The sequence below is a fragment of the Symphalangus syndactylus genome, chromosome 15, assembly GCF_028878055.3.
Source record: "Symphalangus syndactylus isolate Jambi chromosome 15, NHGRI_mSymSyn1-v2.1_pri, whole genome shotgun sequence".
NCBI lineage: Eukaryota > Metazoa > Chordata > Mammalia > Primates > Hylobatidae > Symphalangus > Symphalangus syndactylus.
Window position 1 is genome coordinate 17,392,425 of NC_072437.2, and position 13,072 is coordinate 17,405,496.

The following is a 13,072-nucleotide window of genomic DNA, read 5'->3' on the forward strand; positions in this document are numbered from 1 at the left end:
TTAAAAAATAAGAATCTTAGGCTGGGCGTGGTGGCTCACACCTGTAATCCCAGCACTTTGGGAGGCCGAGGCAGGCAGATCACCTGAGTGAGAAGTTTGAAACCAGCCTGGCCAATATGGCAAAACCACGTCTCTACTAAAAATACAAAAATTAGCTGGGCGCGGTGGTGAGCACCCGTAATCCCAGACACTCGGGAGGCTGAGGCAGGAGAATTGCCTGAACCCAGGAGGCAGAGTTTGCAGTGAGCCAAGATCGTACCATTGCACTCCAGCCTGGGGGACAGAGCGAGACTCCATCTCAAATAAAGAAATAAATAAATAAGAATCTTTTTAAAAAATAAAAATCTTTTTCTGGAGATATGGGGGCCTATGCTTTGCTTGGAAGCTACGTTGTCAGTAGAAATATGGCTATGATCAGTAACTACAAGGGGCTAGGCACCTAACACAGGTCCTGTGAACAAGGATGAGGGCTCCTATGGTTCCCAACCAGAGTGGGTGATCTCTGTTGTCCATAGGGAGAGTCAGTGTCCTACACATAGCCAAAGAGCATTGCCTGCATGATAGTAACAGTATCAACTGCCTTGGATGAAAACTCCTCCATCGTTTTTTTTTCAAGACCAAGCAAGCGTCTAAAGTTCTTGAACAATTCAAAGAGTAGAGCCCTAATAAGACCAATGTAATATTCTTCTGCTAACCAGGCAGACTGCAGCATACCAATTTTTTCTTAATCTTTTAAAAAATGTGAGAAGTATAATATTATTACACCAGTATTATAATTTATATATGTTTCAATAGTGAAACGTAAACAGACCTAGGAAATTCAACTCAAATAAAACATGGACATAAATATGCCAACTCTTTAGAGTCAATACGGTTGTCTTTGGCTCTGCGCTATTTTGAAATGATCAGTCTGTGTCGAATGGTAAGATCTTTTTTAAAAGGCAAGTTCCAAAGCACATTTATTGTTATGACTTAACTTGAGCTTTCTGAAGAAAACATACTGGTTTTAAGAAAATATTGAATGTGGCTTTCAAAATCCCTAAATGAACCTACATATACATAAAAAATGCCTAATGCCACATATAAAGGTCATATACCTTCCTGACCCTTCATCCAGGAGCCAAATTCAGGTGGGTACCTACAACTTCTCAGCTACTGGTAGATGACCACTCCCTCTTACCTGTTACTCAGCCTGTGCATAGATTTGAGTAATTTCATCAGTTACCAAAAGTGAAGCATTGGACTCTGATCTTGCAAAGCAAATAACTCTTTGGGTTCACAAACGGCAAAAATTTCCATGGGAAATCCCACATATTATAATCACCCTGGGTGGATCCACATTGGTACACCAATGTGTTCCAATACTATATTTCCTATGAACCAACTAAAGTCAGATTCCCGGAAGGAACACTTCTTGGTTCCTACCATATCTATGAAATGCCTACATCCAATTACTGAGGTATTAAGAATGTTCAGAAAGCATGCTTCCTGTCTTGGTCAGATCACGTCTACACCATTGCCTCGAGCTTTGGAGACCACAATTTAAGAGGCAATATTGAGTAACTGGAGTATGTCCAAAGAGTGTAATCAAGATTGTGAAAGTAACTTCAAATGACAAATGATTGAAAAAGAACTGGCGATATTCAGCCTGGAAAAAAAAAAAAAAAAAGACTGTCTTATACTCTTCTCATTGCAATTTCATAGAAAAGGTTCCTTTTGCATGGAAAAAGGCTCATTTTTTTCTTGGTTATAAGAGGTAAGCAGATTTCAGCTCCATATAAGGAAGTACTTTCTCATAATTAGAATACACTGTTTTGTCAAAGAGAAGGGTCACTTTCCTGAAAGAATTCCCATTCACCATCTGCTACCAATACTTTTGTACTAAATAAGAGATTGGACTCCTAACCTTTAAGGTAGCTTTAAATTCTAGGTTCCTAATAATCTGTATATTTGGTTAACTCATAACATACTAAACACATTTTTTGCATGAGAATTTTGAGTCATTCTGGAACCAAAAGTTTCTTCTAAAGCAACTGGTTAAGTCAGAAACACTTGATTTGATGCCGGTAGATATGATCCCCATTACCTTACAGATTGCTAAAACTGTGAAAGCATAAACTTCAATGTTTGGCTTAGGTTCAAATCCCTCCTCTACCATTTAAAACCTGATGTGACCTATGCAAGTCCCTTAACCTCAATAAGCTTTAATTTCTTCATCAGTAAAATGGGATAATAGTGTTTAGCTCATAAGACTGTTGTAAGGATTTTTTTTCACATTCATACAAGCCATGTATTTAAAGTGTACAATTCAGTGGTTTTCAGTATATTCATAGCATTGCACAATCAATACCACTAATTCCAGAAAACTTTCATCACTCCCCACAAAAACTCTGTACCCAGCAGCAGTCATTCCCCCATTTCTCCCCAATCCCTATCCTCAGGATAATAAACATAAAGAACTAGGCAAAGTTCCTTGCTCAAAGAAACCCCTTCATATAGGGCAGTTGTTATCAGACATCATACCTACCACATCCCTACAACATGAGGTTGGAATGTGCTTTTTCCCTGTACTGTTTGAATACTTTCTACATGCCCCAAGACATACTAGAAATATACACATAGAGGAAGATGGATGGGGAAGGGGAGGGACACAAAAGTTTTTTATGCATAGTCCATAAGCCAATACATAAATACATCTAAACACACAACTATTTTTTTAAATGTTTTGAGATAGTCGTAGATTCACGTGCTGTTATAAGAAATAATACAGAGAGACACATGTACTCTTTACACGTACCTATGTAATCCAGCTATTTTTATGTAATCTATCTATTTTCTTATGTTGTGAGGATTTGTTGTTAGTTTTCTGTCCTCCATCCAATTTACCGATGCAGACGAAGAGTGGAAATAACAAATGTTGCTGAGTGGACCGAGCTGTGAAAGCGCTGAGAACCTGGGACTATTCTCCCTGGAGATCTGTGCAGTCACTCTCAGCTTTTCACTTTAGCTTGAGACACTGTCACTCCCTGCTGAGTCTTCCTTCCTAGAGAACCCCTGACCACTGCTTGGTGAAAAGCAGAGCCCTTTTCTGTGAGGCTGAACTACTCGGGTTCTTGGAAAATGGTGGTGTTGTGGTTCATTGGGCAAAGGGTGTAGTTTGTGTTCAACATTGGAATATTCCAATTTCTATTGATTAGATCAATTAATATTCTAGTGCTGGGGTGAGGTAGTATGTTTTCTTTCCTCCAAAAACAATTACTCTGTATTGACTGAGCTCTAGGGGAAATGTTTCCTAGGATATAGCTGAGGTTGGTTTCAATACAGTTGGAGTCTTTCATGTGGAAAATTCTCTACTTAGCAATTACATGCAATGAGAAAACTTGAATTCATAAGTGGTTCAGTAAATCACAAGCCATGAAGAGTACAGGAAGAGCCAAAGAGAGAAAGTCTGGGCATTTAGCCAAATTCACCTCACCAATATTTCCCAAAAAATGGCCAACAAAATACTGTGGAGAGCATTTTAAAAACACAGATTTCGGCAGCAAAATACACCCATCCCCACACCTGATGGTTCTAAATTCAATGGATTAAGGCAGAACCAGAGAAACAGAATTTCCATAAAGCTTCCCACGAGGTTCCACTCAGGAGCCAAGGTTGAGAACTACTGCTTCAGGCTGGTGTATTTCACTGTGATGACCGTCCCTTCATATAGGAAAGAGTAAATGAACACCTCCCTTCACCTCCACTGTCAAAATTCTGAAATTTATTTTATTTTAAAATTATTTTTTACAATGATAATGATGAATTTCAGCTTTTTAAATTACTTAATGGAGATTATCTAGTTGGAGGTATTGATGCCAGTTTCATGGAAGAATATGCTCTGAATTCATCCCAAATTTGAAAACAAAAAATACTATACTCCACTGCTGCCAGATTATTTCACTTGTGACCAAAAAAAAAGAAAACTCACCAAGCAAGGCTGGGCATAGTGGACCATGTCTGTAATCCCAGCACTTTGGGAGGCCAAGGTGGGTGGATTGCTTGAACCCAGGAGTTCGAGACCAGCCTGGGCAACATAGTGAAACTCCATCTCTACAAAAAAAAAAAATACAAAAGAAGAGCCAGGTGTAGTGGCACGCACCTGTAGTCCCAGCCACTGGGGTGGCTGAGGTGGAAGGATCACTTGAGCCTGGAAGGTCAAGGCTGTAGGAGTGAGACCCCACCTCAAAAAAAAAAAAAAAAAATCTCACCAATGCCAATCATCTTCTAGCTTATCCAGCAAGTGGTGAAGGTGGGTGAAAACAAGTGCATGCCCAGGTACACCCCTACAATGACGAAATCAAAAACTCTGACTGAGCTTCCCCCACCATGCTCCCCCATCCCTTACAAACTCCTCTGTACCCCACAAATCCCACACTCAACATTGTCACTGTTCGTGTATATCAGAATCATACCTCTGAAGACCATATAAAGGTTGGGAATCCAATCTCTGGTACTAGGAGCACATTTTTAATTAAGAGCCTGTCTGAATTTGGAGCTATTACACACTGTAGCAATAAAATTAAACACTGTCACTCTCTGTTCTTTAATAGCTGACACATATCTCATATTCAAAGTCCCCAAATTATAATTTTAAGAAATATCCCCTTAGTCTCTGGCTGTCAAATAATCTCTGCACAATTTTTCTCACTTCGTCTTCACTTCATAGACTGTAACAATGCTTAAAGTGTTAGACTCAAATGGGCATATGTGGCACATAAAGAATATTAAGTGCATGCAAAAATGGTAGCCTGTATCATGCAATCTTGCAAGAACTTGGGAAGGATGGAGCCTAGAGGAATTTGTCCAGGTGGTTCACAGAAGGCCTCTTGGGGAGGTGTTCTTTCCAGAAAGAGGTGCATTTTAGAGATGTGAATCATCAGACACAGCAGATGAAATGAGTGGAGGATACAGTGGAGCAGGTAGGTGGAAGCATCTCCCTTTTGTACCAACGTGCCCCAGTCTCAAATGATGATCTCTGAAGATGGAGATGTAGTGTACAGCCACACAGTGTGTCTCAAAGTCTGGTTCCCAGGCCAGGAGCATCAGCATCACCAGGAACTTAGAAACACGAATCTTCGGGCCGCATTCCAAATCATTGAATCAGAAACTCTGGGGTCAGGGTTCAGCAACCTGTGTTTTGACAAAACCTCCAGGTGATTCAGATATACCCTCGGGTTTGAGAACCACTAGATTACAAGAAATGGAAATCTGACAAGTCCGATCAGACATTTCCTCTTAGGCTGTAAGAATCAAAACCTCTCTTCCCACCCCAGTGTCCTCTCTGCTTGCTCCCTGTCTTCATTCCCTTACACTCGCCTCCTCTTCCCTCTCCTCCCTCATCACCCCTTCCGCCTCACCACACACCAACGAATACCTGTACAGCGTTCAAAGAACTAGAAACCAGCCCCCACTTCTCCTTTACTTGGAGAATGTATTTTATAATGTGTGCATAGTACGCAGGCAAGGGGCGGAATTTAAACAATACCTAATTAAAGAAGACAACACCACACGTTTATCACATTACGTTGTTGTGCATTTACCCCTTGCCGCTTTTGATGCATTTGCATATCATCTTCTATAATTCAATTCACTTGCTTAAATCATTTCTTTTATTTTCACTTATTTATTCAGAAGGAAAAGTTCATTTTGCAGATCACCGGGGCCTCCAAGTGGCGATCATCTGTAATTTCATACTCGAATTTTATTCTGGGAGCTCTAGGGAAATGGTATCTAAATCCTTAGAATTTCACCTACTTGGTAGGAGCATGAAATAGAAGCAAAGCAAGCATTTTGTCTAAGAGAGTTTGCATCAGCATCCCAGCTGAAATTTCTTCAGATGTTGGCTTTGACTTCTTGCATTTATCAAACTCCGTATTCAGTCATCTGCTTCGTAGAGATGACAATCGGCAGGCTTCAGGCTCTGCTGGTCAGCTCAAAAATCAACCAGGAATAAGGACAATAAAGAGACTATCAGAGAGAAACATCTTGTGATTCCTTTCCTCAATAACCTTGGGATCTCTCCCTCGGGTTTCCATTTCTACCATCCTGCTTTTGAAGTTGTGCCTGTGCCGGGTAGCCATTTCCCACAAGAAGTTTTAAATACAACGTTTTCCCTCCTCTCCATTCTGGAACATTCAGTGGCTGCCTTGCCTCTGCTCTCCTGTGGCAGTCAGCACCGCCCTCTGCATCTCATGCTCACAGGACAGCCTCTGACATCGTGGCAGCTCTCCGAGCCACCCCCGACCACCACCCCTCACCCACCACCCTGCTCCTGCATCAGCTTACATCCTGTCACCTGTTGGAGGGCTGCAGCCAGGACTTGCGGCTTACTCTGCAATATCGCCCTCCAGGGACAGAGGTGCCTGGCCAACCTCAGGCTAACGGGCACCAAAGGCCATTTCCACTTAGACAAGCACTTTGCTGCCAAAGATATTGGTGTCCTTCCATTCTCCCACTCGGCCCCTTTGGCCTGGTCTTTGGCATTGGAAGGCTCTGCTGCCTGAGTCCATGCGGGCCCTCCCGTTGAAAGATTGCTGAAAGGTGGTTTCCAAGAACTGGTGTTCTCACATCACCCCATGGCTTAACTCTGCTGATTCAGGGAGAGTTCCCGCCTAGTAACAGACCTATAAACATCAGCAACGTTCACAGAATATGGCCACAAACAGATCAAATGAGGTTTTAAAGTTCATCCCCACCCCCTTGACCTTCTCTGCTGAAAAGTCACCAGAGGGCAGCCCGCATTTCATTCATTTCATTCTTCCTGAGCTGTTGCCCAAGCAAAAGAACAGCATTTGCTTCCACCTCGGCACCTCCTTTATATAATAAGGTCTTTTTCGCTTCCCACATTGGTTGTTTTAAGATCAACATACGCCTTTAAATTAATTGCTCTAATATGTGCTCCATATTCCTTGCAAAGAAAAACTTAGTGAAGTCTTTGCTGGGTATGTATGTGGATTCATAAAATTCTACTCTTGGAGACATTATAAACAGGAGTACATTTCTGCAGGCTCATCTCAAGAGTAGCCCACTTTAAGCTAATTTGTGCTCAGGTGGCAAATGAAGACAAGGTTTACAAAACTGGATAGCTCCAAATTAGCTAGAATAAAATTAAAATTCGGGATTTCCTTGCAGGGCTCAGAGTGGAAGACTTACACAAGGCCATACTCTGTAAACAGCACAAGCTTTGGTGCCATAGAGACAGAGGTTCCCATCCCAACTGCCACCCATGTGTAACCTGGGAGGAGGCTTATTTCTGCTGAGCCGCAATATCTTCATATATAAAGTGGGTTAATGCCGCCAGGGTTGTCAGGATGATTCAGTGAGATGCTATATTGGAAATCTCTAAAAACAGTCCTGAAAGCAGTGAGTATTCCACTAATAATGGTTATTACTTCAGCAAAGGTTCGTAGAAGCTACAATCTTTCCAGCGAGTCATCGGAACAAGTCACTCCTATTTGCCCCCAAAGCTTAGCACACACACTTCCTTCTGCCTAGGACATGTCCTGTCTCTCCTCTCTGCCCTCACCTCCATCTCCTTCACCCAGCTACACCTTCCCCCGGAAGCCCTCACTATGCCCTGGTTGTGGGTTAGGCTACCCCTGCCAGGACACCTAGCACTGATTGGTTTTCATGTATTCCCCCTACCAGGCCATCCCCAGTTCTGCCTCTGCCCATCTGCACTGGGCTCATGGCCTCTGTGAGGACTGGCCCTGTCTGTCTGTTCACTATTGTATCTGCAGCCCCTGCTTGGCACACTGTGGGTTTTCAGTAAATACTGAATAAATAAATGAGTGAATGACAACCATTAGAGGCTTCCAAAAGAAGAAAAACTAAAATTCAAGTAAAGTAAAAGGTAGTTGCATTAATTATTCTTTATTCAACTATTTATTATGCATTAATTAACAGTCGTATTCTTATAATTCCCTTTAAGCCTCCTTGAATTATTTCTTAAAAAAATATGAAATCTGTTTTCAAGAGTTCTAGTACTTTGTTCCCCTGACCCCTTGAATGTTGCACAAAATGTTTCCTTAATTTCTTTCCAATACGTGATTACAAAATGTGTTTATTATGTTTTACATCTTCTAATTCTTAAATTGACTATCTATTAATCACAGAGACACTAAGGAATGAGGAAATCCTTGGTAGAAAACTGTTAATAATTTGCCAGTTGCCAACTGTACTTTTACCTCTGCATGCCAGGTAGGTAGAAGCATTACTCATGTTTTTTAATCTAAGAATTTCTTACATTTTTATGTCCTGTCCTTTGGGCTTATTTATGATGGTTTGTGACAAAGAGGCAACCTTTGCCATTATGATTTATACTCTACTAACGAAGAAAACACAGAAGTAGATAGGAAGCCCAAATTAAATCATGGCACTAGATAAGAACACCCAAATTAAATCATGACACTGAAATTAAAAAAAAAAGGTAATTTAAAATTAAAACAAAGCGTATAGGCATTATAGACTATGGACAATAAGAATATAGAAATTTTCAAAACCTAAACTACAAAATCTAGCATTTGCCAAATAAGTCACTTTAAAAATTTTATACTTATATTTGTAGCATCATGAAATAATGCCCAGCTATTAAAATATTTTTAATGGCATGTTTTAATCTTATTCTGTTTGTGCTTTTGTTTGAAACACCAGGCAATATTTTTTGATTTGGTAAAGTGTTCGTTGTTGGCAGAAGATATTCAATATTTTTCTATGTTTTTTCCATTAATACCATTTATCGGCCGGGCGCGGTGGCTCACGCTTGTAATCCCAGCACTTTGGGAGGCCGAGGCGGGCGGATCACGAGGTCAGGAGATCGAGACCACGGTGAAACCCCGTCTCTACTAAAAATACAAAAAATTAGCCGGGCGTGGTGGCGGGCGCCTGTAGTCCCAGCTACTCGGAGAGGCTGAGGCAGGAGAATGGCGTGAACCCAGGAGGCGGAGCTTGCAGTGAGCCGAGATTGCGCCACTGCACTCCAGCCTGGGCAACAGAGCGAGACTCCGTCTCAAAAAAAAAAAAAAAAAAAAAAAAAATACCATTTATCACAAAACTGACCTGGATTATCTGTTATTGTTTTTAGTAATCCCTTGAAATTGCTTGATGGTAAATGCCAATTCTAAAACTTGATTGGATTTCAGGAAAAGACAATTGCCTTAGAAATAAAGAAACAAACAAGGAATAGAGAGGAAAAATCCTGCCTTTGAGCAGGACTTTTGAGAGTAAAAGCATTGCTTATGATAGAGACCAAAGGTTAGTTCAACAGAATAAGCAGCCAACAGTGTATGCCCAGCAATCTAAGTACCACACAGCCATATGCGAACTGAGTAAACACAAATGTCCAGCTCAGGAATCCTTCAAAAAGGAGTTAATATGACCACAGAACTAACTGATGCTAACCGAGGCACCTAAGACACAACTATCCTGTTAATACTACAGTATAATTATACAGAACGCTGTCTTTGATTTTGTATGGAACTTCAAAGCAAAGCAAATATTGACACTGGACTTGCAGGTAATATCCTAGACTTAATTTCACATCACAAACTCAAACACAGTGATACCTGGGTGTGGAACTCATTCGCAAACCACTTCCAGGCTTCATAAGGAAGATAGAAGGAACTGGGTCCACACACATACACACTAACACAAATGCCTATAATTTTTAAATTTTGCTGTGCCTGTATTCCTATTAACACTTTTGCAAATTATTCACTTGCTCCATTCCCAATTTTATTTCCTATTATCACCTTATAATTTATATATGACTTAAAAATACATATTTTTGACCATTTTTATTTTCTTCACCTACAATTTCCATGAAAACTAAATTAAAATGAAGTATGAAGAAGCACAGTATATTAAATTTATTTTAGCCTTATCAATAAGCTTACTTGTCTGATTTACTTATGGTTGACTTTAATTCTTTTATATCTACAACCCAAGGTCACCAGCTAGTTTTCAAATTTAATACCTGGAAATCTCTTCTTGTATCAAAATTCTACTCAGTGGATGTGTTTCACTTCCAAATGATATTTAGAAATTATTTGTCTGCTCATGTGCAAATGGTGCTACCTAAACAAATGAGACATGGTCTCTGTCTATGAAGACCAGGCTTTCACTGAGAAGGCCAAGCTCCTAGACTCTGAGGCCTTAATGAAGAAAAGGAACAGTCCATTCTGTTATGCTTCCTCATCTCTTCCACAATATAATGAGCATCCTATTTGGCTGCAGATATGTTAGGAAGTTACCCAATGTCACCAATTCTTTATCCAAAAGAAAGGGAACAGAGTATGAATATGGAATGAAAAAAACTTTTTTTATAAATTCTGGTAGACAAAAATTGGTACAAATAAAAGAGGATATATCATTACATTCCAAGATAGAAGGTTTTAGTGCAGTACTTAGTTTCCAAAGACAGTTGATACGGTCTAGGGAACAGAACTCTCATGGTTACCTGTGTGTAATTTTAAGCTGCAGAGAATCTCCTGCAGGTTGGGGCGTCTTCTGTTGAGTGATAGCTATTCTGTATTAACCTATATTAAAACCTTGACGATAAGTAAGTTCATTCTATTGAAAATCCAGAAAGTTACTGAAAGAATTGGACTAAGGTTTTTAATAACATAGTCTAACTTGTCAAAAAGCCAGATAAAAAGGTGCGAAAATTCACAGTATAACTCCCTTGGATGGAAGTTAACAAATCAATTCCCAGTCCAAAAAAAAAAAAAAAAAAAGTTAGGTAGAAAAGGCCTACTCTAATTACATCTTTTGAAATTAAATTATTGTAAAATTGGATCTAAAAAGTATGGAGAAACTCCAGCAAAAAGACAAAAGAATAAAAGAACGAAGTGGATAATAGAATGAAGTGGAAAAGAGGGACATGATGTGTGTGGCTGGGTGTTAAACTTTGGGTGTGAATGCTATAAACAGAATAAAACAATGAATCTGGAACACTGCGTTTGACAGATTGGCACATAGAGAAAGAGGAACTTTATAGAATTGTATGGTTGGTTTGGTCCTAATGCTGTCTTTGAAAGGACACCTTATGTATTCTACCTAAAAATAACTTAGTAATGATATTCGAAAATTTTCTTAGCAGAGGAGCCATTTTTTCATTTGTTACCCCAAGGTTCCTGCTGCATTTACAACTCTCAGGCTCCTAGAAGCCTCTAGAGGCAGCTTTCAGGAACCTTGGAACTCTACTGACCAGTTCAAAAACCACTGTGGTATTAAATTCATGTTGCTCAGAGTCAACAGATACTCATATAACTGGAGTGGGGGAGAGTGTGTAGAACCTTCAAAATCATCTCAGTATATACACCCATATGTGATCTCTTAAGGACTTGGGGCCTAGTCCTTGTTTTACTCCCTGTCTAGTCTTTTTGTTCCCTGAGGGAGCTTCACAAACTATCTCTAAGCTGTTGACTCTAAATGTATGCACAGTGGCTCAGCCCTGACTCTCTCCCACACACTCTACACTGTACTTGGTGGGAAGGTCTCTTGGCTCTGGCAGCCAAACACGTCTAGAACTGGCCACTTCTCGCCACCCCAACGCAGGCTGCCACATCAGCCCATTCTAGTCTCAAAATGCCAGCCACAGTGGTCCTTACATGAGGAAAGTTTATTTCACTCCTCTACTCACAAAACCATTCAGAGATTCTCCGTTCCACCAGAAGACAAACCAGAGCTCTTTCTGAGGCCTAAAGATCATGCTGGACCCTGTGATAAGCCACCCAGATCCTGAGGGTGACCTAACCCCTGCTGCTGGAGCTGGTGGCAGGCAGCCCACAGCTGTCAACATGTTCAAATGGAGTCACCTCATCCAAGGTCACAGAGTCTTCCCAGGGCAGCACATATCCAATGACTGGGCCACACGGGGTCATAAAGGCCCAGACATATCTCCCCAGTCAGGACAACTCCAGAGGCCACTCTTGGGCCAGTGCTCCATGTGGGGGTCACCTCAGACTGTTACTGGGCCTGCATTGCAGCTCGACCTGTTTCTGCCCTACTTCCTTCCATTCCTTTCCACAGGTCTTCATTTCAACGGCACTCCCTAAAAAATGACCTGCTCACCCAATTCCCTCTCAGAGTCTTGTTTCTAGAGAACCCAGCCTGCAACACAGTCCAACGTGATCTAGCTCCCTGTAGCCTCTCTGAATTCCTGCTCACTCTGCACCAGCCTCTCCTGCTCACTCTGTGCCAAGCACTCTGGCCTTTGATATTTCCAGAGGATCGGCTGGCTCCTGCCTCCAGATCCCTGTGTGGTTGTTCCTTCTGCCTGCAACACCCTTCCCCAGACACCTGCACTGCTACCTCCTGTCAGCTTCACCTAAATATCACCTTCAAAACAAGCCTACCCTGACCTACTCATATAGGAAATAAAAGTTTTAAAATGGAACAGTTGTCATTTTTTTTCTAATGTATTTGTTTTTCTTTCTGGATATTTATTACATTTTAAAGAAATGACTTTACCTGTTTTTAAAAGTTTGAAAATTATTCTTTTAAATACATAAAGACAGTGCAGTGGTTAATACAGGCTTTGGGCTCATACAGACCTGGACTTGAATGTCCTGACTGCCACTCTGCAGATGTGTAGCCAGGGGACATCTCAGCCTCAGTTTCTTTATCCGTGAAGTAGGGATAGCATAGTTTCCACCTCTTAGAAAGGTAGTGAGGATTAAATGACTTTATGTAAGTAAAGACTGTGAAAATGACAAAGATCCATGTAAATATTGGGAATTATTGAGAGATGGTCCTATGAACCACATGTACTAAAAAAATAAAATAAAATACACTGGAGTATATTTGTATCCTGACTTACTGATCAGAGTCCTAGAAAATATTCTTTTCAACTATACTCAACCTGGAGTAGACAGAAAACTTTCAGCAAAGCAGAAAGGACTGATTCTAGGAAGGAAAGTATCACCCCGAGGGCACAGCAACAGCCTAAAAAATGTTACTGGGGACATGGCAGAATAATTGCCAACCAGTGTCGTCTAGGCAGTTACATAGTACAAAATCCTAATTCTTT

At 40.8% G+C, this 13,072-nt stretch overlaps 1 protein-coding gene across 3 annotated transcripts in view; it reads right to left on the minus strand.

Annotated features, from left to right (window-relative positions):
* Nucleotides 1-13,072, minus strand: part of LOC129464126 (putative methyltransferase-like protein 21E) — a 66,212-nt gene that overhangs the window by 32,132 nt on the left and 21,008 nt on the right. For all 3 annotated transcript variants that reach the window (XR_010115905.1, XR_010115907.1, XR_010115904.1), the window contains exon 3: nucleotides 12,597-12,743. The gene's annotated coding sequence lies outside the window, so the exon portion shown is untranslated. The remainder of the gene's footprint in view (nucleotides 1-12,596; nucleotides 12,744-13,072) is intronic.